Source organism: Anopheles ziemanni, assembly GCF_943734765.1.
Source record: "Anopheles ziemanni chromosome X unlocalized genomic scaffold, idAnoZiCoDA_A2_x.2 X_unloc_86, whole genome shotgun sequence".
In the NCBI taxonomy this organism is placed as follows: Eukaryota; Metazoa; Arthropoda; class Insecta; order Diptera; family Culicidae; genus Anopheles; species Anopheles ziemanni.
In genome coordinates, this window is record NW_026689857.1 from 47,501 (window position 1) to 70,000 (window position 22,500).

A 22,500-nucleotide genomic window follows, 5' to 3' on the forward strand; every position below is an offset into this window, starting at 1 on the left:
CGAGGACTTGGGGTGCCGGGACGGGTTGGCGGATCCAACACTCTGGGTACCTCCGGGTACTTGGGGTTGGTTGAGGACTTGGTGAACAAACACTTGATATACACTCTTCGGATGTACTTCGGGTATCGCCTGTTGTCCGAGACCACTTGCATGGTTAGCAAGCGTTGTGGTCTAATGGCCCTACCGGGCAAACACTTTGGGTTCGCGAGGACTTAGAGTGCTGGTAGTGGTTGGCGGACCCAACACTCTGGGTACCTCCGGGTACTTGGGGTTGGTTGAGAACTTGGTGAAGATACCCCTGTCACCTTGTTCGAGGCCACTTGCATGGTAGCAAGCGTTGTGATACAATGGCCCTACCGGGCAAACACTTTGGGTTCGCAAGGACTTGGAGTGCTGGTAGTGGTTGGCGGATCCAACACTCTGGGTACCTCCGGGTACTTGGGGTTGGTTGAGGACTTGGTGAACAAACACTTGATATACACTCTTCGGATGTACTTCGGGTATCGCCTGTTGTCCGAGACCACTTGCATGGTCAACGGTTGAGGTGGTGATGGCGGGTCGGTGCTGTAGGGTGCCGGCCTGTTGGCTGCCTTGGCCGGGTTGGTTGGTTAACACTTGATTGAGCTTGCACCCGAGGGTAAAGGCACTTGAAGGTGGGTACCGGCCGGCTGACCTGGTGTGATGGTTGGTTGGTGAACACTTGGCGGTACTTGCACTTGGCTGTGCTTGGACTTGAAGGTGGGATCCGGCTGGCCTAGGCCATTGGTGGTTGGTTGGTTGGTTAGTCCTTAGCTGGGCTGGCTGGCTGGCTGGCCATCGGTGTTGTGGTGTGGTGTGGTGTGTGGAGTCGAGCATCGCGCGCCGTTGCCTTCCTCGGAGTGTTGTGGGTACGCAAGTGCTTGCAGTGCAAAGAGGTTGGTGATGGAGTGACATTGCCTTCACCATGGAGTTGCGGGTACTTAGGTACTTGCAAGGAGATGGTGGTATGGTGGTGTTGCGTGTGTGGTGTTCGATTAGAAAGATATAATTTCTAAGTCCGGATTAGTGCTGTCAGTGGGGCCCCCGCTAACAGGTCCTGCACGGCCAGCGTGGGGCTTGACTTGGCGCTATTCCGGACTTGGGGCGATCACGATGTCCCCGTGCGGGACTTAGAAGATGGAAGAACACAAGTACCCTTATCCCATGACTTGTGAGCGATTGGCATACGTTACCACATGAAGAGAAAAATTGGCTAAGTCCCGGATCCATATTATATGAAGAGAAATATCGGCTAAGTCCAGGATCCATATTATATGAAGAGAAAAATCGGCTAAGTCCAGGATCCATATATAATAACCTAATAATCGGCTAAGTCCAGGATCCATATTATATGAAGGGAAAAATCGGCTAAGTCCAGGATCCATATATAATAACCTAATAATCGGCTAAGTCCAGGATCCATATAATATGAAGAGAAAAATCGGCTAAGTCCGAGATTGGGTCTGTCAGAAATACACTTCCAAGTTACCACACAAGCAAGCAAGATGGCCTAGTGATGGATCCATATGATATGAAGAGAAAAATCGGCTAAGTCCAGGATCCATATTATATGAAGAGAAAAATCGGCTAAGTCCGAGTTTGGGTCTGTCGGAAATACACTATCAAGTTACCACACAAGCAAGCAAGATGGCCTAGTGATGGATCCATATGATATGAAGAGAAAAATCGGCTAAGTCCAGGATCCATATTATATGAAGAGAAAAATCGGCTAAGTCCGAGATTGGGTCTGTCAGAAATACACTTCCGAGTTACCATACAAGCAAGCAAGATGGCCTAGTGATGAATCCATATGATATGAAGAGAAAAATCGGCTAAGTCCCAGATTGGGTCTGTCAGAAATACACTTCCAAGATACCACACAAGCAAGCAAGATGGCCTAGTGATGGATCCATATAATATGAAGAGAAAAATCGGCTAAGTCCGAGATTGGGTCGGTCGGAAATACACTATCAAGTTACCACACAAGTAAGCAAGATGGCCTAAGGATGGAACCATATAATATGAAGAGAAAAATCGGCTAAGTCCCAGATTGGGTCTGTCAGAAATACACTTCCAAGTTACCACACAAGCAAGCAAGATGGCCAAGTGAAGGATCCATATGACATGAAGAGAAAAATCGGCTAAGTCCCAGATTGGGTCTGTCAGAAATACACTTCCAAGTTACCACACAAGCAAGCAAGATGGCCTAGTGATGGATCCATATGATATGAAGAGAAAAATCGGCTAAGTCCCAGATTGGGTCTGTCAGAAATACACTTCCAAGTTACCACACAAGCAAGCAAGATTGCCTAGTGATGGATCCATATGATATGAAGAGAAAAATCGGCTAAGTCCCAGATTGGGTCTGTCAGACATACACTATCAAGTTACCACACAAGCAAGCAAGATGGCCTAATGATGGATCCATATGATATGAAGAGAAAAATCGGCTAAGTGCAAGATTGGGTCTGTCAGAAATACACTATCAAGTTACCACATGAGCAAGCAAGTTACCACATGAAGAGAAAGCCGGCAAAGTCCGGGAATGTTACCACATGAACTGGAAAATGGGCAAAAACCTACCTTCACAGGGAACGTGAATAACTAAGGCTGTAGACATCGGATCGACAAGCCAAAGACTGATATGGAAAGGAAATGAGTAGTACTAGCTTTCCTGAGAGTTGCAGAGCTTAGACTGCATATGAACGGAAGTTATTGAGCGTCAAAGTCAGAAAAGTTGCCCGAAGGAACACAAGTTCCAACTTAGAGCATGAATACCGCCTAGACGGTAAGAGGTACGGCCAGGCTGAGGAATAAGGAAATGTTGGCCAACATGTTCCCTAACTATCCCCCGAAGACCGCAAAGCAATCCAACATCAACCAAGAAAGTTATAGCCCGATCAAGGAAACACCTACTTTGCACCGATATTGCACCAAATATATGTACCAAGCACCTTCGGTTGCATACCCTGCAGGGGCTTACCATAGTAGGCCATGGAAGACCGATATACCGAACATAATCTCTTTCTATCTCCTCGGGTGTTGGAGATAGCGCTTTGCGGTAAAAGAACGAAAGTTAGACCATATCTTGGTGCATCTTTTTGCCCGAGAACACAAGACCCTATCTACCAAGGCAAGAAAGTTGTGTGGGGACAAAATGTCCATAAGTGCCCAAAGTGGCACACTTGAACCATATATTCGAGAAAAACACAAGTGTGGGCCCGAGCTAGCGAGTTGAAATGTTCTGACCGTCAGTAGCCCTAGTTGAGGTGCACTTATCATTATATGAGGCCAACGTGCCAGCTAGTCTCTAAAGGGGCGATATGGGTGTTCCAAGGTTTGTACCCAATTGAGGAAAAAACAGGGTAAGGTACGGTGTACCGCGAATAACTCGGGCTATAGATGTCCGATCGATGAGTTTGGCATATGTATGGAAAGGTCTCGACGAGACCTAACTACCCTGAAAGTATGAAGGCAAAGACTTGAATGACCGGGAAGTAATTAAGTGCACAAGTGGTAAAGTTGCACCAAAGTCCATGTTACCCGAAGTGGTACATGAACACCCAATATTCGACCAAAACACAAGTTTAGAGACGAGCTAGCGAGCTACATTGTTCAGACCGTCAGTAGCCCGCATCAAGACACGCATTTCATTATATTGAGCCTAGCCGCTAGCTCGACTCGAAGTCGGTCATATGGTTGGTTGATGGTTTGGACCGACCACGTGGTGTACCAAGGTGATGTACTTTTCATGAATTAAAACTCTGGCTGTATGGCACTGAGCGACAAGCTAAGGTGTGATTTGGAATAGTCTTGAGTGGGACTATTTAGGAAAAATGCGAACAAAAAATCACAAAGTCCTTGGGCGAAGCTATTAGCGAAACATAGAGCAAATTGGTACCAAAAACTATGGAAATGGGACTTGAGTCAAAAATAACCGCAAGTTGGAGAAGATATAGCAAGCTTGCGTAGAACAATTATATTTGGTGCATGGTATCACCAACAAAAAAGTATATGGGGCCAAGGTGCTGGCTGGCCTCCAAAGTGGAGATATGGGCGATCCAAAGTTTGTACCCAAGTACGAACAAGTATGGAAAAAACAGGGTAAGGTACCAAGTACCATTAATAACTTCGGCTGTAGATGGCCGAGCGAGGCAAACGGCTCACCGTTGGAAAGGTCTTGGGGAGACCTATCTACCCTGAAAGTTTCATGAGGCTGAGTTGAAATACCACGGAGATATTAGGTGATGATGGTCCAATTCGGGGACCAAGTCGCAGGAAATGGCACTTGACCAAAATCACCCTTGGAAGGTGAATACCGGCTTACCGGTAAGAGATAGCGACTTAGCGTAGAATATTCATAAGTTGGGCGTGTAGAGACGCAACTTTTATTATATGGGGCCAACCCGGTCAGGGTGCTCCAAGTCGGTCGTTTGGTCGGTTTATGGTTTGGGCCGACCACGTGGTGTACCAAGTTGAGGTACCTTTCATGAATTATAACTCGGTCAGTTTGCCACCGAGCGACAAGCTGCGGTGTGTTTTGGAATGGTCTTGAGTGGGACTATCAAGGAAAAATACCAATCGAAAATCAGCTTGTCCATGGCCGAAGCTATTAGTGAAACATATAGCAAAATGGGTCCAAAAACGAATGAAATGGGAATTGGACCAAGAATAACGGCAAGTTGGAGAAGAGATAGCAAGTTGGCGTAGAACAATTATATTTGGTGCATGGCATGACCAACAAAAAAGTATATGGGGCCAAGGTGCTGGCTGGCCTCCAAAGTGGAGATATGGGCGATCCAAAGTTTGTACCCAAGTACGAACAAGTATGGAAAAAACAGGGTAAGGTACCAAGTACCATTAATAACTTCGGCTGTAGATGGCCGAGCGAGGCAAACGGCTCACTGTTGGAAAGGTCTCGGGGAGACCTATCTACCCTGAAAGTTTCATGAGGCTGAATTGAAAGACCACGGAGATATTAGGTGATGATGGTCGTATTCGGGGACCAAGTCGCAGGAAATGGCACTTGACCAAAATCCCCCTTGGAAGGTGAATACCGGCTTACCGGTAAGAGATAGCGACTTGGCGTGGAATAATCATAAGTTGGGCGTGTAGAGACGCAACTTTCATTATATGGGGCCAACCCGGTCAGGGTGCTCCAAGTCGGTCGTTTGGTCGGTTTATGGTTTGGGCCGACCACGTGGTGTACCAAATTGAGGTACCTTTCATGAATTATAACTCGGTCAGTTTGCCACCGAGCGACAAGTTGCGGTGTGTTTTGGAATGGTCTTGAGTGGAACTATCAAGGAAAAATACAAACAGAAAATCAGCTTGTCCATGGCCGAAGCTATTAGTGAAACATATAGCAAAATGGGTCCAAAAACGAATGAAATGAGACTTGGACCAAGAATAACGGCAAGTTGGAGAAGAGATAGCAAGTTGGCGTAGAACAATTATATTTGGTACATGGTATGACCAACAAAAAAGTATATGGAACCAAGGTGCTGGCTGGCCTCCAAAGTGGAGATATGGTCGATCCAAAGTTTGTACCCAAGTATGACAAAAACTGGTAGAGGTACCTTTCATGAATTACAGCTCAGGCTGTATGGCAATTAGCGGGACGCTCGGCTCTGGTATGGAATAGTCTTGAGTGGGACTATCAAGGAAAAATACGAACAAAAAATCACCATGTCCACGGACGAAGGTATTAGCGAAACTTAGAGCGAAATGGCGACAAAGTCGCTGGAAATGGCCCTTGGACCAAGTATACCGTCAAGGCGGTACGAGATAGCGAGTTGACGTAGAATATTTATAAGTTTGCCTCCACGAGACGAAAGTTTAGTTATATGGGGCCAACCCGCTCAGGGTTGTCCAAGTCGGTCATATGGCTGATCGAAATTTTCGACCAAGTACTGAGAAAACAGGGTAAGGTACCGTGTACCTCGAATAACTTCGGCTGTAGATGTCCGAGCGAGGCGAACGGCATAGCGTTGGAAAGGTCTTGAGGTGCTCTAGGCACTCTTAAAGTATGAGAAAGCTATCTGGAAAACTTGTGGAGATATTAGAGAAACATAGGGCCCAAAAGATACCAAGTCGCAGGAAATGGGCCCTCCAAGAACACCCTAAAATCCCAATTACGGCTAAGTTGCAGGCCAGCTAGCGAAGTGAAATGTTCTAGGCATAACTAGAACACGTTAAGGCGCAACTTTTTGAATCAGAACTTTTTTCGATATCTGGCCCCCAAAGGGGGGATATGGGCGATCCAAGGATTTTTCCAAGTTTCGGTACTTTTTACGGTATCGCTCATAGCTCCGGCTGTATGCAAGCAAATGACAATCTAAGACATGATTTGGAAAGGTATTGAGTAGTACTAACTTACGTTAGAACACAGCGAAGCGCTATCGGTTCATGGCAAGGCCGATATAAGCAGTCAAAGATGAAAAATGTTGACAAAATGAACAAAAATTACCTTGGTACGCGAATAGTGGCCAGGGATGAAGAGGTACGAAGGTGGTGTAGAACAATTATAATTAGAACTGGGTACGCTCTAAAAGTTTGCCGAAGACCGCAAAGCGCTCAGACCCATAGAAAGTGGCCATTTGGGCCGAACAGTGCGTGCAAAGAGGTGAAAATGCAAAAATTGCACTTTTGGGGGCGATTTGCGGGGGGAAGGAGGGGTCGGAGGGCAAAATGTCCGTTGACCAAAAAGTTTTATCTCGTCGAGATCTACAACATTGCCGAAGACCGCAAAGCGCTAGCTCGCAATCGAAAAATCGAGAATTTGAAAATTTTCTAAGTCTTGGGCTCCCTAAGGAAAAGTTTCAAAAATCACGTTTGTCCCCTATTTTGAAGGGGAAGGAGTCGGTTCCGGGGCATGGTGTCTTCGGCAAAAAGTCTTATCTTTTTGCGTACTTTCGACTAGTTCAATAAAAATTTTTGACCCAAAATTTGTTCGGCGAACCCCTAGGTCGAAAAACCCGAAAAAAGTCGAAAAAAGTCGAAAATGTCGAAAAATGAGAAAACCTCATATTCGGACTCTACACGAGCCCCAGATATTGAAAAGTGAAATCCGCGGTCGATTTGGAACAAAAAATTTACCTAGGCAAAGTTGTATGGAGGTAGGGACCCCTGAGAAAAAAGTTTGGTCCCGAGGCTCCTTGGACCACCAAGTCCCTAGGTCGGACCAAAATCGGAAAAAATCCGACCAAAGTCGAAAGTGTCGAAAATTTTAAAAAACCCCTTTTGGGGCCCTATGGCCTCCCTAGATAATGAAAAGTGAGGTCCGCGGCCGATCCGGAAGAAAAACTTGACCTAGGGAAACTTGTATGACGGTGGGGACCCAAAAAAATTTCGATGAGTGTAGTTTAGACAGGCCGGAAAATGTATCGGTGGTCCGTATCAAGGGACGTCTTTTAGTTCCATGGGGTGGTGGTCGTCGAACAAAGTCGCCTAGGTCGACCACCAGAAAGACCAGTCGTGTTGTAATGGATGTTTTGACCACTTTACTAGGGAAACCTAGTAGGTCGAAGCAAATTTGGGGTTCGAGATGAGTTGGTGAAAGTTGGTCCAACCTAGGTGTGCTTGGTGGAGGTTGACCATGAAAGTAGAGCATGATGGGAATGACCATAACTTTGGTTCTAGATGTCGGATCGGTACACTTTTGGCAGTTTTGGAAAGGTGAAGGCCTGCTCTAGCTATGTTTCCTACCAAGCTGAGCGCCTACTAGTGACCCGGAGGAGGTATTAAGGGTCAAAGGCAAAAAGGGGTACCCTAAAGTGCGTGTGACCAAGAAAATGGGAAAAACGGTATCGCCTATAGCTCAGGCTGTATGGCTCGGATCGGAAAGCTTGGATATGCGTTGGAAAGGTCTTGACGAGCGCTAGCTATGTGTCCTACCAAGCGAAGCGCTAGGTGTTGAGCAAGTCGGTCATATTAGAGGGCAAAGGTGAAAAATGGTGGTTTAGAGGCGAAAATTCACCTTATGATCGAAAATAGCGGGCGAACGATAAGAGCTACGAACACGGCGTAGAACAATCATAAGTACGTTACCACAAGACCTAACTTTGGCCAATATAGAGCGAGAAGATCGGAGGTACCCATCAGGGTGATATGGCTGGTTCAAAGTTGGACCAAAACGAGACTTGAGAAATGGATTGAAACACGGTATCGCGAATAACTCAGGCTGTATGGAACGGATCGACAAGCTTAGATCAGTGTTGGAAAGGTCGAACCGAGCGCTAACTATAATCCCAAACAACCGAAGCGCTAAGTGTTGAGCAAAACTGAGTTATTAAGCGACAAAGTGGAAAAATAATACCAAAATGGCCAAAAATCACACAAGACCAAGAATACCGAGCAAGCGGTAAGAGATAGCGGGTTGACGTAGAATACTTATAAGTTTGCCTCTACGAGACCTAAAAGTCGTCCATAGAAAGCGAGAAGATCGGACCACTCTGGAAGGGTGATACGAGTGGTCAAAAATTAGCAAAAATGAAACATGGCTAAAATGGATTTGGCTTGTGCACCATGTAGCTCCGGCTGTATGGCATGGATTGTAGAGCTAGGATATGTTTTGGAAAGGTAACACCCAGCGCTAGATACGACTAGAAGAAAGCAAAGCGCTAACTAGCATGATTTGGAAGTTATTAAGCGTCAAAGTCGAAAAATGTTACCAAAATTGAAACTCGAGTACATTGGGCCAAAAAGTACAAGTTGTGAAATTTGGACTTACGAGTAAAATACCGAGCAGGCGGTAAGAGATAGAGACTTGGTGTAGAACAATTATAAGTTGGGCATGTTATAACCTATATTTGGCCCGAACATAGTCTCGAGATCGGTGGTACCTAAAAGGGTGGTACAGGTGTTAGATGGTTTTCCCAGAGCATAAGCTCCACATGATATGGAAAACGGGAAACATCATAACTTCGGCTGTATGGCATGGAATGGAACGAACAAGGTATCGATGGAAAGAGAAAAGGTAGCGCTAACTATAATTCCTTCCAAGCAAAGCGCTAGCATGTGACCGTTTGGGTGTTATTGTGAGTCAAAGTCTGAAATTGTTACCACGAGAGGCGAAAATCCAACTAAGTCCATGAATACCGGGCTGGCGGTAAGAGATACGGCTTGGCCGTAGAACATTTATAAGTTGGCCAAGACAAGGCCTAAGTTTCGTCCATAGACGACAAGAAGATCGAAGATACCTGAAGGTGAGATATGGGCGTCCCAAAGTGGGCCTTTGAAAAAGTGACAAACTTCCCTTATAACAGCATACACCAAATATCTCTGGCTCTATGGCACCGAATAAGAAGTTGAGCTCAGCGACAGAAAGGTGATAGTCAGCGCTAAATATCATACGAACAGAGTGAAGCGCTAAAGGGAAAGGATCTTGTTGATATAAGGTGACAAAGTCGAGAAAAGTTGCCTCAAAATCATGAAAAATGTGAAAAAATGGCTAAGTCCCGGGTGCCTTAAGGGCAGGTTAATCGAATGTACCGAGCTGGCGGTACGAGATAGAGACTTGGTGTAGAACAATTATATGTTTGGCATGGCAAGACCTACATTCGGCCAATACAAAGTGAGAAGATCAAAGATACCCGCAAGGGTGATATTGGTGTCCAAAGGAAAAAAGCACTAAGTCTTGGGAAACTTATATGAAGAAAAAGGACCCTGATGGGTCATATGGGATGGATCGAAAAATCGGCTAAGTCCCAAAATGGGGATGTCAGAACTACACTCATGTGTTACCACATCAAGCAAGGCAAACTTATATGAAGCAAAGGACCCTGATGGGTCATATGGTATTGATCGAAAAATCGGCTAAGTCCCAAAATGGGGATGTCAGAACTACACTCAAATGTTACCACACCAAGCAAGGCAAACTTATATGAAGCAAAGGACCCTGATGGGTCATATGGTATTTTACGAAAAATCGGCTAAGTCCCAAAATGATGATGTCAGAACTACACTCATGTGTTACCACACCAAGCAAGGCAAACTTATATGAAGGAAAGGACCCTGATGGGTCATATGGTATTTTACGAAAAATCGGCTAAGTCCCAAAATGATGATGTCAGAACTACACTCATGTGTTACCACACCAAGCAAGGCAAACTTATATGAAGCAAAGGACCCTGATGGGTCATATGGTATTTTACGAAAAATCGGCTAAGTCCCAAAATGATGATGTCAGAACTACACTCATGTGTTACCACACCAAGCAAGGCAAACTTATATGAAGCAAAGGACCCTGATGGGTCATATGGTATTTTACGAAAAATCGGCTAAGTCCCAAAATGATGATGTCAGAACTACACTCAAATGTTACCACACCAAGCAAGGCAAACTTATATGAAGGCAAGGACCCTGATGGGTCATATGGTATTTTACGAAAAATCGGCTAAGTCCCAAAATGGTGATGTCAGAACTACACTCAAATGTTACCACACCAAGCAAGGCAAACTTATATGAAGGCAAGGACCCTGATGGGTCATATGGTATGGATCGAAAAATCGGCTAAGTCCCAAAATGGGGATGTCTGAACTACACTCAAATGTTACCACATCAAGCAAGGCAAACTTATATGAAGGAAAGGACCCTGATGGGTCATATGGTATTTTACGAAAAATCGGCTAAGTCCCAAAATTGGGATGTCATAACTACACTCAAATGTTACCACATCAAGCAAGGCAAACTTATATGAAGGAAAGGACCCTGATGGGTCAAATGGAAATATATGAATAATCGGCTAAGTCCCAAAATTGGGATGTCAGAACTACACTCAAATGTTACCACACCAAGCAAGGCAAACTACCTAGGTGAACCCTAGCAAGAAACACGGACCAAGTCAGATGGCCTAAGTCAAGAGTACAAGTGACCTAGGCAAAGTTGTATGGCGGTGAAGACCCGGAAAAATATGGTTAGTGTAATGTAGACAGGGGAGGAAATTCCAAATCCGCAAGACCTTTATTTTGGGTTTCGACCTATTCAAGAAGCAATACATAGGCAAAATGCCTAGGGTGAAAAGTGAAAGACCAATCGAATAGTAAGACAAGTTTTGACCGATGACCGTAGGCAAGCTTGTATGAAGGAAAAGACCCTGATGGGTCATATGGTATTGATCGAAAAATCGGCTAAGTCCCAAAATTGGGATGTCATAACTACACTAAAAAGTTACCACATCAAGCAAGGCAAAGTTATATGAAGGAAAGGACCCTGATGGGTCATATGGTATTTTACGAAAAATCGGCTAAGTCCCAAAATTGGGATGTCAGAACTACACTCAAATGTTACCACATCAAGCAAGGCAAACTTATATGAAGGTAAGGACCCTGATGGGTCAAATGGCAATATATGAAAAATCGGCTAAGTCCCAAAATTGGGATGTCATAACTACACTAAAAAGTTACCACATCAAGCAAGGCAAAGTTATATGAAGGAAAGGACCCTGATGGGTCATATGGTATTTTACGAAAAATCGGCTAAGTCCCAAAATTGGGATGTCAGAACTACACTCAAATGTTACCACATCAAGCAAGGCAAATTACCTAGGTGCACCCTAGCAAGAAACACGGACCAAGCGAGATGGCCTAAGTCTCGAGTACAAGTGACCTAGGCAAAGTTGTATGGCGGTGAGGACCCGGAAAAATCGGGTTAGTGTAGTGTAGACAGGGGAGGAAAATTGAAATCCGCAATCCCCTTATTTCGGGTTTTGACTCCCTCAAGAAGCAAGACCTAGGCAAACTGCCTAGGGTGAAAGTGCGAAGACCAATCGAATAGTAAGACAAGTTTTGACCGATCGCCCTAGGCAAGCTTGTATGAAGAAAGGGACCCTATGGGTCATATGGAAATACATGAAAAATCGGCTAAGTCCCAAAATTGGGATGTCTGAACTACACTAAAAAGTTACCACATCAAGCAAGGCAAAGTACCTAGGTGAACCCTAGGAAGAAACACGGACCAAGTCAGATGGCCTAAGTCAAGAGTGCAAGTGACCTAGGCAAAGTTGTATGACGGTGAGGACCCTGAAAAATCTGGTTAGTGTAGTTTAGACAGGGGAGGTTTTTGGGTCGGCTGAACCTCCTTATTTTGGGTTTTGACCTCCTCAAGAAGCTACACCTAGGCAAACTGCCTAGGGTGAAAGTGCGAAGACCAATCGAATAGTAAGACAAGTTTTGACCGATCGCCCTAGGCAAGCTTGTATGAAGAAAGGGACCCTATGGGTCATATGGAAATACATGAAAAATCGGCTAAGTCCCAAAATTGGGATGTCTGAACTACACTAAAAAGTTACCACATCAAGCAAGGCAAAGTACCTAGGTGAACCCTAAGAAGAAACACGGACCAAGTCAGATGGCCTAAGTCAAGAGTACAAGTGACCTAGGCAAAGTTGTATGGCGCTGAGGACCCTGAAAAATCGGGTTAGTGTAGTTCAGACAGGGGAGGTTTTTGGGTCGGCTGAACCTCCTTATTTTGGGTTTTGACCTCCTCAAGAAGCTACACCTAGGCAAACTGCCTAGGGTGAAAGTGCGAAGACCAATCGAATAGTAAGACAAGTTTTGACCGATCGCCCTAGGCAAGCTTGTATGAAGAAAGGGACCCTATGGGTCATATGGAAATATACGAAAAATCGGCTAAGTCCCAAAATTGGGATGTCTGAACTACACTAAAAAGTTACCACATCAAGCAAGGCAAAGTACCTAGGTGAACCCTAAGAAGAAACACGGACCAAGTCAGATGGCCTAAGTCAAGAGTACAAGTGACCTAGGCAAAGTTGTATGACGGTGAGGACCCTGAAAAATCTGGTTAGTGTAGTTCTGACAGGGGAGGTTTCTAGGTCGGCTGAACCTCCTTATTTCGGGTTTTGGCCTCCTCAAGAAGACAGACCTAGGCAAACTGCCTAGGGTGAAAGTGCGAAGACCAATCGAATAGTAAGACAAGTTTTGACCGATCGCCCTAGGCAAGCTTGTATGAAGAAAGGGACCCTATGGGTCATATGGAAATACATGAAAAATCGGCTAAGTCCCAAAATTTAGATGTCTGAACTACACTAAAAAGTTACCACATCAAGCAAGGCAAAGTACCTAGGTGAACCCTAGGAAGAAACACGGACCAAGTCAGATGGCCTAAGTCAAGAGTACAAGTGACCTAGGCAAAGTTGTATGGCGCTGAGGACCCTGAAAAATCGGGTTAGTGTAGTTCAGACAGGGGAGGTTTCTGGGTCGGCTGAACCTCCTTATTTCGGGTTTTGGCCTCCTCAAGAAGACAGACCTAGGCAAACTGCCTAGGGTGAAAGTGCGAAGACCAATCGAATAGTAAGACAAGTTTTGACCGATCGCCCTAGGCAAGCTTGTATGAAGAAAGGGACCCTTAGGGTCATATGGAAATTCATGAAAAATCGGCTAAGTCCCAAAATTGGGATGTCAGAACTACACTATAAAGTTACCACATCAAGCAAGGCAAAGTACCTAGGTGAACCCTAGGAAGAAACACGGACCAAGTCAGATGGCCTAAGTCAAGAGTATAAGTGACCTAGGCAAAGTTGTATGGCGCTGAGGACCCTGAAAAATCGGGTTAGTGTAGTTAAGACAGGGGAGGTTTCAGGGTCGGCTGGACCTCCTTATTTCGGGTTTTGGCCTCCTCAAGAAGACAGACCTAGGCGAATTGCCTAGGGTGAAACTGCGAAGACCAATCGAATAGTAAGACAAGTTTTGACCGATCGCCCTAGGCAAGCTTGTATGAAGAAAGGGACCCTTAGGGTCATATGGAAATTCATGAAAAATCGGCTAAGTCCCAAAATTGGGATGTCAGAACTACACTAAAAAGTTACCACATCAAGCAAGGCAAAGTACCTAGGTGAACCCTAGGAAGAAACACGGACCAAGTCAGATGGCCTAAGTCAAGAGTATAAGTGACCTAGGGAAAGTTGTATGACGGTGAGGACCCTGAAAAATCGGGTTAGTGTAGTTAAGACAGGGGAGGTTTCAGGGTCGGCCAGACCTCCTTATTTCGGGTTTTGGCCTCCTCAAGAAGACAGACCTAGGCGAATTGCCTAGGGTGAAACTGCGAAGACCAATCGAATAGTAAGACAAGTTTTGACCGATCGCCCTAGGCAAGCTTGTATGAAGAAAGGGACCCTATGGGTCATATGGAAATATACGAAAAATCGGCTAAGTCCCAAAATTGGGATGTCAGAACTACACTATAAAGTTACCACATTAGCAAGGCAGACTTGTATGAAGAACGGGACCCTGGTGAAAGTAGCAAATATCCCAAACCGAACATGAATATTATACACACAAGAGTACGAACATAAAGGAACACGGACCAAGCGTACCGAGAGAATCGGTACTATAGAACCCTCGTGGTTCTACACAAAGACTTTATGTTAGGGGTTCAAGCCCCATAGTACTCAAACGGTGACAGTAGCAAATATCCCAAAACGAACGTGAATCTTATTCACAAGAGTACGAACATAAAGGAACACGGACCAAGCGTACCGAGAGAATCGGTACTATAGAGCCCTCGTGGTTCTACACAAAGACTTTATGTTCGGGGTTCACACCCCAAATCGAACGTGGAATTTACTTTCTGATGGTCATGCGGTCGTCCAAAGGGGTCTAGTATCCTGGGATGACAAGCATCACGGGCACAGCTCGTATCAAAACAGTCGAAGAGGCCCGCGAAAGCTTGCTTTCCATGGCTATGCGATGCACAAATTGAGTTTACTCACCGTAGTATAAAACGAACGAACCGAACCTATCCGAGTAGGGATAATGGGCGCAGTAACATACTTCTGTGACCCAGCGAGAGTTGAACGAGGTGACATGAACTGTCAGTGGCTTATATCAGATGGGATACATACATGAGATTGCTTTCAAATCTACACTCGAAAACCTAACCAAGTAAAAGCGAACGTGGGGAGGATTCGAAACGCGTAACGAAATCTTAAGCTGGAAAGAGTCATCACTATGGATACATATTATGCGAAACCAATCAAGTGCTCAGTACTGATCCAAAACCTAAGAGCACTAGTGAACACCTTATTCTCACCCTAGTTCACATCCAAGTGATCGACCACGTGTGTGAAGCAAAGACCAATCGAATTCCTCAATGGACTGAACACTATGAACAAATGGCCAAAAACGTTATAACTATCCAAACATCCTACTATCTAGCGAAAGTCATCACGATGGAACCATACAATGATCTTAACCTATAGCGCTCACCTATTCCTACCCAGAGTGCAAGTGAACATATTGCTCACCCTAACCAGTTCACATCCACGTGATCGACTAACATACCGAAGTTACCACAAGTCAAAGTTATACGTTTACAAGCGCAAGACCAATCGAAAACCCCGAAAGCAATCTCGACCCAAAATGTATTATCCGTGAGTGTAGTCGAGTCTCGTACTCGTCATCTGTAATCGTCGGATAGAATATCCAGTACACGGTTGTCTTTCCAAATGAAATCTACATACAGAACTCGCTCTTGGCAAATGGGTGGCATTGGCGCAATCAGGAGCGAGTTCCCGTCCGGGTGCCAAGTGATTGGCAAATGTCTGGGGGAAAGCAACCATATATTGATTTGTCTGTTAGTGTACTGGGTGTTTGAGGTATGTAGTATCCACGCTTGGTTGGGTGTGTCAGAGGACCATGGATGCGTTCACAACCCCAATTGGGGTACATCGGGAATGATTTTGTGGAACCGATGTGCCCGGCACACACTAAGTTTTGTTGCAAGTTAATAGTGTGCCATGTCCGGGGGGGTTGTGATTAAACTCTGGTGAATTGCGTACTGTGGTGATTGGGGTATGAAAGCCCCGCAGTTGCAATGATCGGACGCGCCTAGCGTGTCCTTTAGTTGATGGTAGGGAAATGAAGGCCCTTGTCAGCTCACCTAAGTATTCATGGAAGTTTGGCATAAGGTCGCTGTGGTAGGGGTATGAAGGCCCCGTCAGCGCATGCACAATCGGGCGCACGAGCGCTTAGCGGAGTCGAATGCCGCTCAAGTGCCTGTCCGGTGCATCGGGTGTGTGTGATACGAGGGCAATGAGGTTCGCACGGGGGCTCGCCTCCCGTGTGCTACCGGACTTGACAACATATAGAACGTGGTGTTTGCTCCTCCGGGTGCAATGGGACAATGAACATTCGAACGCAAAGTCGGAATTCTGGTTGATCCTACCAGTAATATACGCTCGTCTCAAAGGTTAAGCCATGCATGTCTAAGTACAAACAGATTTAATGTGAAACCGCATAAGGCTCAGTATAACAGCTATAATTTACGAGATCATCAACCTAGTTACTTGGATAACTGTGGAAAATCTAGAGCTAATACATGCAACATGCCAGGACCCTCGCGGGAACTGGTGCACTTATTAGTCAAACCAATCGCGGGTTCTCCGTGTCATTGAGTTGAAGTCTGGATAATGATGCTGATCGTATGGTCTCGCACCGACGACAGATCTCGCAAATATCTGCCCTATCAACTATGGATGGTAGTATAGAGGACTACCATGGTTGCAACGGGTAACGGGGAATCAGGGTTCGATTCCGGAGAGGGAGCCTGAGAAATGGCTACCACATCCAAGGAAGGCAGCAGGCGCGTAAATTACCCAATCCCGGGACGGGGAGGTAGTGACGAGAAATAACAATATGAAACTCTTTAATGATGTTTCATAATTGGAATGAGTAGAGCATAAATCCTTCTACGAGGATCAAGTGGAGGGCAAGTCTGGTGCCAGCAGCCGCGGTAATTCCAGCTCCACTAGCGTATATTAAAATTGTTGCGGTTAAAACGTTCGAAGTTGATACTTGTCCAACACAGTCCGGCTCCGCCGACCCGGTCAACCCGTGGTCGGTGGGCCAAGTCGGAATCTGGTTGCGACTCAATGGTGTGGTAGGGCACCAAGTCTGTGTCATGGTGTGCCCTTCAACGGGTGCAAGTGTAACATAGAGCTCGACCGCTCACGTTTACCTTGAACAAATTAGAGTGCTTAAAGCAGGGTGCCCAAACGCCCTAGAATAATCTTGCATGGAATAATGGAATACGACCTTGGTCTAATCTTTCATTGGTTTGTACTCAGACCGGAGGTAATGATTAACAGAAGTAGTTGGGGACACTAGTATTACGGCGCGAGAGGTGAAATTCGTAGACCGTCGTAAGACTAACTAAAGCGAAGGCATTTGTCAAGGATGCTTTCTTTAATCAAGAACGAAAGTTAGAGGATCGAAGGCGATTAGATACCGCCCTAGTTCTAACCGTAAACGATGCCAACTAGCAATTGGGAGACGCTACAACCAGGTGCTCTCAGTAGCTTCCGGGAAACCAAAGTCAGGTTCCGGGGGAAGTATGGTTGCAAAGTTGAAACTTAAAGGAATTGACGGAAGGGCACCACAATGAAATGGAGCTTGCGGTTCAATTTGACTCAACACGGGAAAACTTACCAGGTCCGAACTTATGGAGGTGAGACAGATTAATAGCTCTTTCTCAAATTTAAGGGTAGTGGTGCATGGCCGTTCTTAGTTCGTGGATTGATTTGTCTGGTTAATTCCGATAACGAACGTGACTCACATATGCTAACTAGAACGCAGTCAGCGTTAATGCGTCGATGCCGATTGGAACGGGTTAGGACCTTTCGGTGGAGTATGACCTGACACCTTCGCTGTTCGTGTGCGCAAGTGCACTTACGGTACGCTGCTTAGCAGGACAATTTGTGTTTAGCAAAATGAGATCGAGCGATAACAGGTCCGTGATGCCCTTAGATGTTCTGGGCTACACGCGTGCTACAATGTGGGTAGCAGCGTGTCTCCTATTCCGAGAGGAACGGGAAATCACTCAAATACTCACTTAGTAGGGATTATGGATTGCAATGGTCCATATGAACTCGGAACTTCTAGTAAGTGCTGGTCATCAGCCAGCGTTGAATACGTCCCTGCCCTTTGTACACACCGCCCGTCGCTACTACCGATGGATTATTTAGTGAGGTCTTTGGAGATGATCGTTCGCTGGATCCTCGTGAACCGCGTCTGCTTTATCGAAGTTGACCGAACTTGATGATTTAGAGGAAGTAAAAGTCGTAACAAGGTTTCCGTAGGTGAACCTGCGGAAGGATCATTAGTGGCCAAGTGATCCTTCCAGAAGTCCGAACCTGCGGGTTGAGACTTCGGCACAAGTTGCCATATGATAATTGACGAAACACTATAGAAGTCCGAACCTGCGGGTTGAGACTCAGGCACAAGTTGCCATATGAAAGTTGACGAAACACTAACAAGTCCGAACCTGCGGGTTGAGACTTAGGCACACGTTGCCTTATACATGACTTCGAACAAATACACAAGTCCGAACCTGCGGGTTGAGACTTAGGCACAAGTTGCCTTATACATGACTTCGAACAAATACACAAGTCCGAACCTGCGGGTTGAGACTTAGGCACAAGTTGCCATATGAAAGTTGACGAAACACTAACAAGTCCGAACCTGCGGGTTGAGACTTAGGCACACGTTGCCTTATACATGACTTCGAACAAATACACAAGTCCGAACCTGCGGGTTGAGACTTAGGCACAAGTTGCCTTATACATACATTGGCCAAATAAACAGAAGTCCGAACCTGCGGGTTGAGACTTAGGCACAAGTTGCCATATTATATTCGATCAAACACTAAGTAGTCCGAACCTGCGGGTTGAGACTCAAGACCGTAACAAGATGTCACTATACAAGTCCGAACCTAAGGGTTGAGACTTAATGCGATCTAGATACCAAGTTGACATCCAATACCTGTTGAGCAAAACCAAAGATTCCCTGTTCTCGAATGATTACACTATATAACAGGGAATCATGAAGAAATCAAGCAAGCGTGAAACAAAGTCATCACTTGGGCATGCTCGATAGCCAACCACATGACCTTAACCTAAGAGAGCATGCAAACCACATGATACCTATAAACGATTAACCCGCCCTAGTTCAATCGTTCACCAAGTGATGACTTCAGTATGGCTAAGAGAAAAACTTTTAAATGGGAAAAACTCTAAGTCCGAACCTCCGGGTTGAGACTTCCGCGTCGGAGGTGGGCGCACCTCCTATCCGAAAGATGATGAATCAGGGGTGTTCGGTCAGCAATGGTCGGATGCCCCGTCGTAGTCCAACTATGACAATCAAAGTCAAGACCTCCGGGTTGAGACTTTCCGCGAGTACAAGCATAAAGGAACACGGACCAAGCCGTACCGAGAGAATCGGTACTAGAGCCCTCGTGGTTCTACATTGAGAGAGCCCTCGTGGTTCTCATTAGGGGCTTTATGCAAGTCGTACTCAATACTGTGGTGTGAAGTATAAAGTATAGTCCTCGCCTGGTCCACGCTGCTTCGGCGGTCCTGGGTAAGATAGTTAATTCTAGCTTGCCCTATAGTGGAATGAGGACACTTAATGCTTCGTCTTTTAGCGGCGGCTAGACTCCTCCTCACGGGGAACGAGTTGACGCGCACAGCGGCGGCTTACGCACTATGGCAATCATGGATGCCTGAAGATTCCGTGAAGTTCTCCCCTGGTCCACGCTGCCTCGGCAGTCCTGGGTAAAATGGAATATTTCCAGCTTGCCCTATAGTGGAAGAGGACTATCCAACAATACAAAGTCAAGACCTCCGGGTTGAGACTTTCCGCGTCGGTGGTGTCGCGCACCGCCTATCCGAAAGATGGTGTAACAGGGGTGTTCGATCAGCAATGGTCGGATGCCCCGTCATAGTCCAACTATGACAACCAAAGTCAAGACCTCCGGGTTGAGACTTTCCGCGTCCGGAGGTACGCGTACCGCCTACCCGAAAGATGGTGTGCTTCTGGGGTATTCGATGAGTCGGATACCCCGTCGTAGTCCAACTATGACAATCAAAGTCAAGACCTCCGGGTTGAGACTTCCGCGTCCGGAGGTACGCGTACCGCCTACCCGAAAGATGGTGTGCTTCTGGGGTATTCGATGAGTCGGATACCCCGTCGTAGTCCAACTATGACAATACAAAGTCAAGACCTCCGGGTTGAGACTTCCGCGTCGGAGGTGCGCGCACCGCCTACCCGAAAGATGATGAATCAGGGGTGCTCGATCAGCAATGGTCGGATGCCCCGTCGTAGTCCAACTATGACAATCAAAGTCAAGACCTCCGGGTTGAGACTTCCGCGTCCGGAGGTACGCGTACCGCCTACCCGAAAGATGGTGAATCAGGGGTGTTCGATCAGCAATGGTCGGATGCCCCGTCGTAGTCCAACTATGACAATCAAAGTCAAGACCTCCGGGTTGAGACTTTCTGCGAGTACATGCATAAAGGAACACGGACCAAGCCGTACCGAGAGAATCGGTACTAGAGCCCTCGTGGTTCTACATTGAGAGAGCCCTCGTGGTTCTCATTAGGGGCTTTATGCAAGTCGTACTCAATACTGTGGTGTGAAGTATAAAGTATAGAGTCCTCCACTGGTCCACGCTGCTCCGGCGGTCCTGGGTAAGATAGTTCATTCTAGCTTGCCCTATGTGGAAGAGGACTCAATACCCTACCTGTTGAGCTTGAAACAAAGTCATCACTTGGGCATGCTCATATTGCCATACAATATTCCATTATCTACTAATGAGCATGCAGCTATATGATTATAACCTGTAAACGATTACCCCGCCGTAGTTCAGCGCTTCAACCAAGTGATGACTTCAGTATGGCTAGTGTGTGAAGTATAAAGTATAGTCCTCCCCTGGTCCACACTGCTTCGGCGGTCCTGGGTAAGATAGTTAGTTCTAGCTTGCCCTATGTGGAAGAGGACACCATACTTAATACTGTGGTGTAATGAACAAAGTATAGTCCTCCACTGGTCCACGCTGCTTTGCAGTCCTGGGTAAGATAGTTAGTTCTAGCTTGCCCTATGTGGAAGAGGGCATACAAGACAAAGTATAGTTCTCCCCTGGTCCACGCTGCTTCGGCGGTCCTGGGTAAGATAGTTAATTCTAGCTTGCCCTATGTGGAAGAGAGCATACATGAACCAAGAACGAAGGTTATGATCGAGGAATGATTCGACAACTAACCGATGGTATGAAATGTGAAGAATTCAAGCAAGCACACAATCAAGTCATCACTTGGGCATGCTCGATAGCCAACCCTATGACATTAACCTAGTAGAGCATGCGAAAACCAATATATATGTAAACGATGCCCCTCCCTAGTTCAGCGCTTCAACCAAGTGATGACTTCAGAATGGCTAAATCAAATCGGTTCAAAACATACCATCGGTACCCTATTGAAACACACAAGTCGATATCAAACCTCTTAATTGTGTAGTCCTCCACTGGTCCACGCCGCTTCGGCGGTCCTGGGTAAGATAGTTCATTCTAGCTTGCCCTATGTGGAAGAGGGCACATTACTCAATACTGTGGTGTTATGAACAAAGTATAGTCCTCCACTGGTCCACGCTGCTTCGGCGGTCCTGGGTAAGATAGTTAATTCTAGCTTGCCCTATGTGGAAGAGGGCATACAAGACAAAGTGTAGTTCTCCCCTGGTCCACGCTGCTTCGGCGGTCCTGGGTAAGATAGTTAATTCTAGCTTGCCCTATGTGGAAGAGAGCATACATGAACCAAGAACGAAGGTTATGATCGAGGAATGATTCGACAACTAACCGATGGTATGAAATGTGAAGAATTCAAGCAAGCACACAATCAAGTCATCACTTGGGCATGCTCGATAGCCAACCCTATGACATTAACCTAGTAGAGCATGCGAAACCCAATATATATGTAAACGATGCCTCCCTAGTTCAGCGCTTCAACCAAGTGATGACTTCAGAATGGCTAAATCAAATCGGTTCAAAACATACCATCGGTACCCTATTGAAACACACAAGTCGATATCAAACCTCATGATTGTGTAGTCCTCCACTGGTCCACGCCGCTTCGGCCGTCCTGGGTAAAATGGAACATTCCAGCTTGCCCTATGTGGAAGAGGGCACATTACTCAATACTGTGGTGTGAAGTATAAAGATCAGTTCTCCCCTGGTCCACGCTGCTTCGGCGGTCCTGGGTAAGATAGTTCATTCTAGCTTGCCCTATGTGGAAGAGGACACTTAATACTTCGTCTCTAAGCGGCGGCTTGACTCCTCCCTACGGGGAACGGGTTTACGCGCACAGCGGCGGCTTACGCACTATGGCAGTCATGGATGCCTTACGTTTCTATGAAAAGTGTGTTCCTCCCCTGGTCCACGCTGCTTCGGCAGTCCTGGGTAAGATAGTTAGTTCTAGCTTGCCCTATGTGGAAGAGGACACGTAGACTTACTGTGGTGTGAAGTATAAAGTTCAGTTCTCCCCTGGTCCACGCCGCTTCGGCCGTCCTGGGTAAAATGGATTCATCCAGCTTGCCCTATGTGGAATGAGGACACTTTATGCTTCGTCTCTAAGCGGCGGCTTGCTCCTCCCTACGGGGAATGGGTATACGCGCACAGCGGCGGCTTACGTTATGGCAGTCA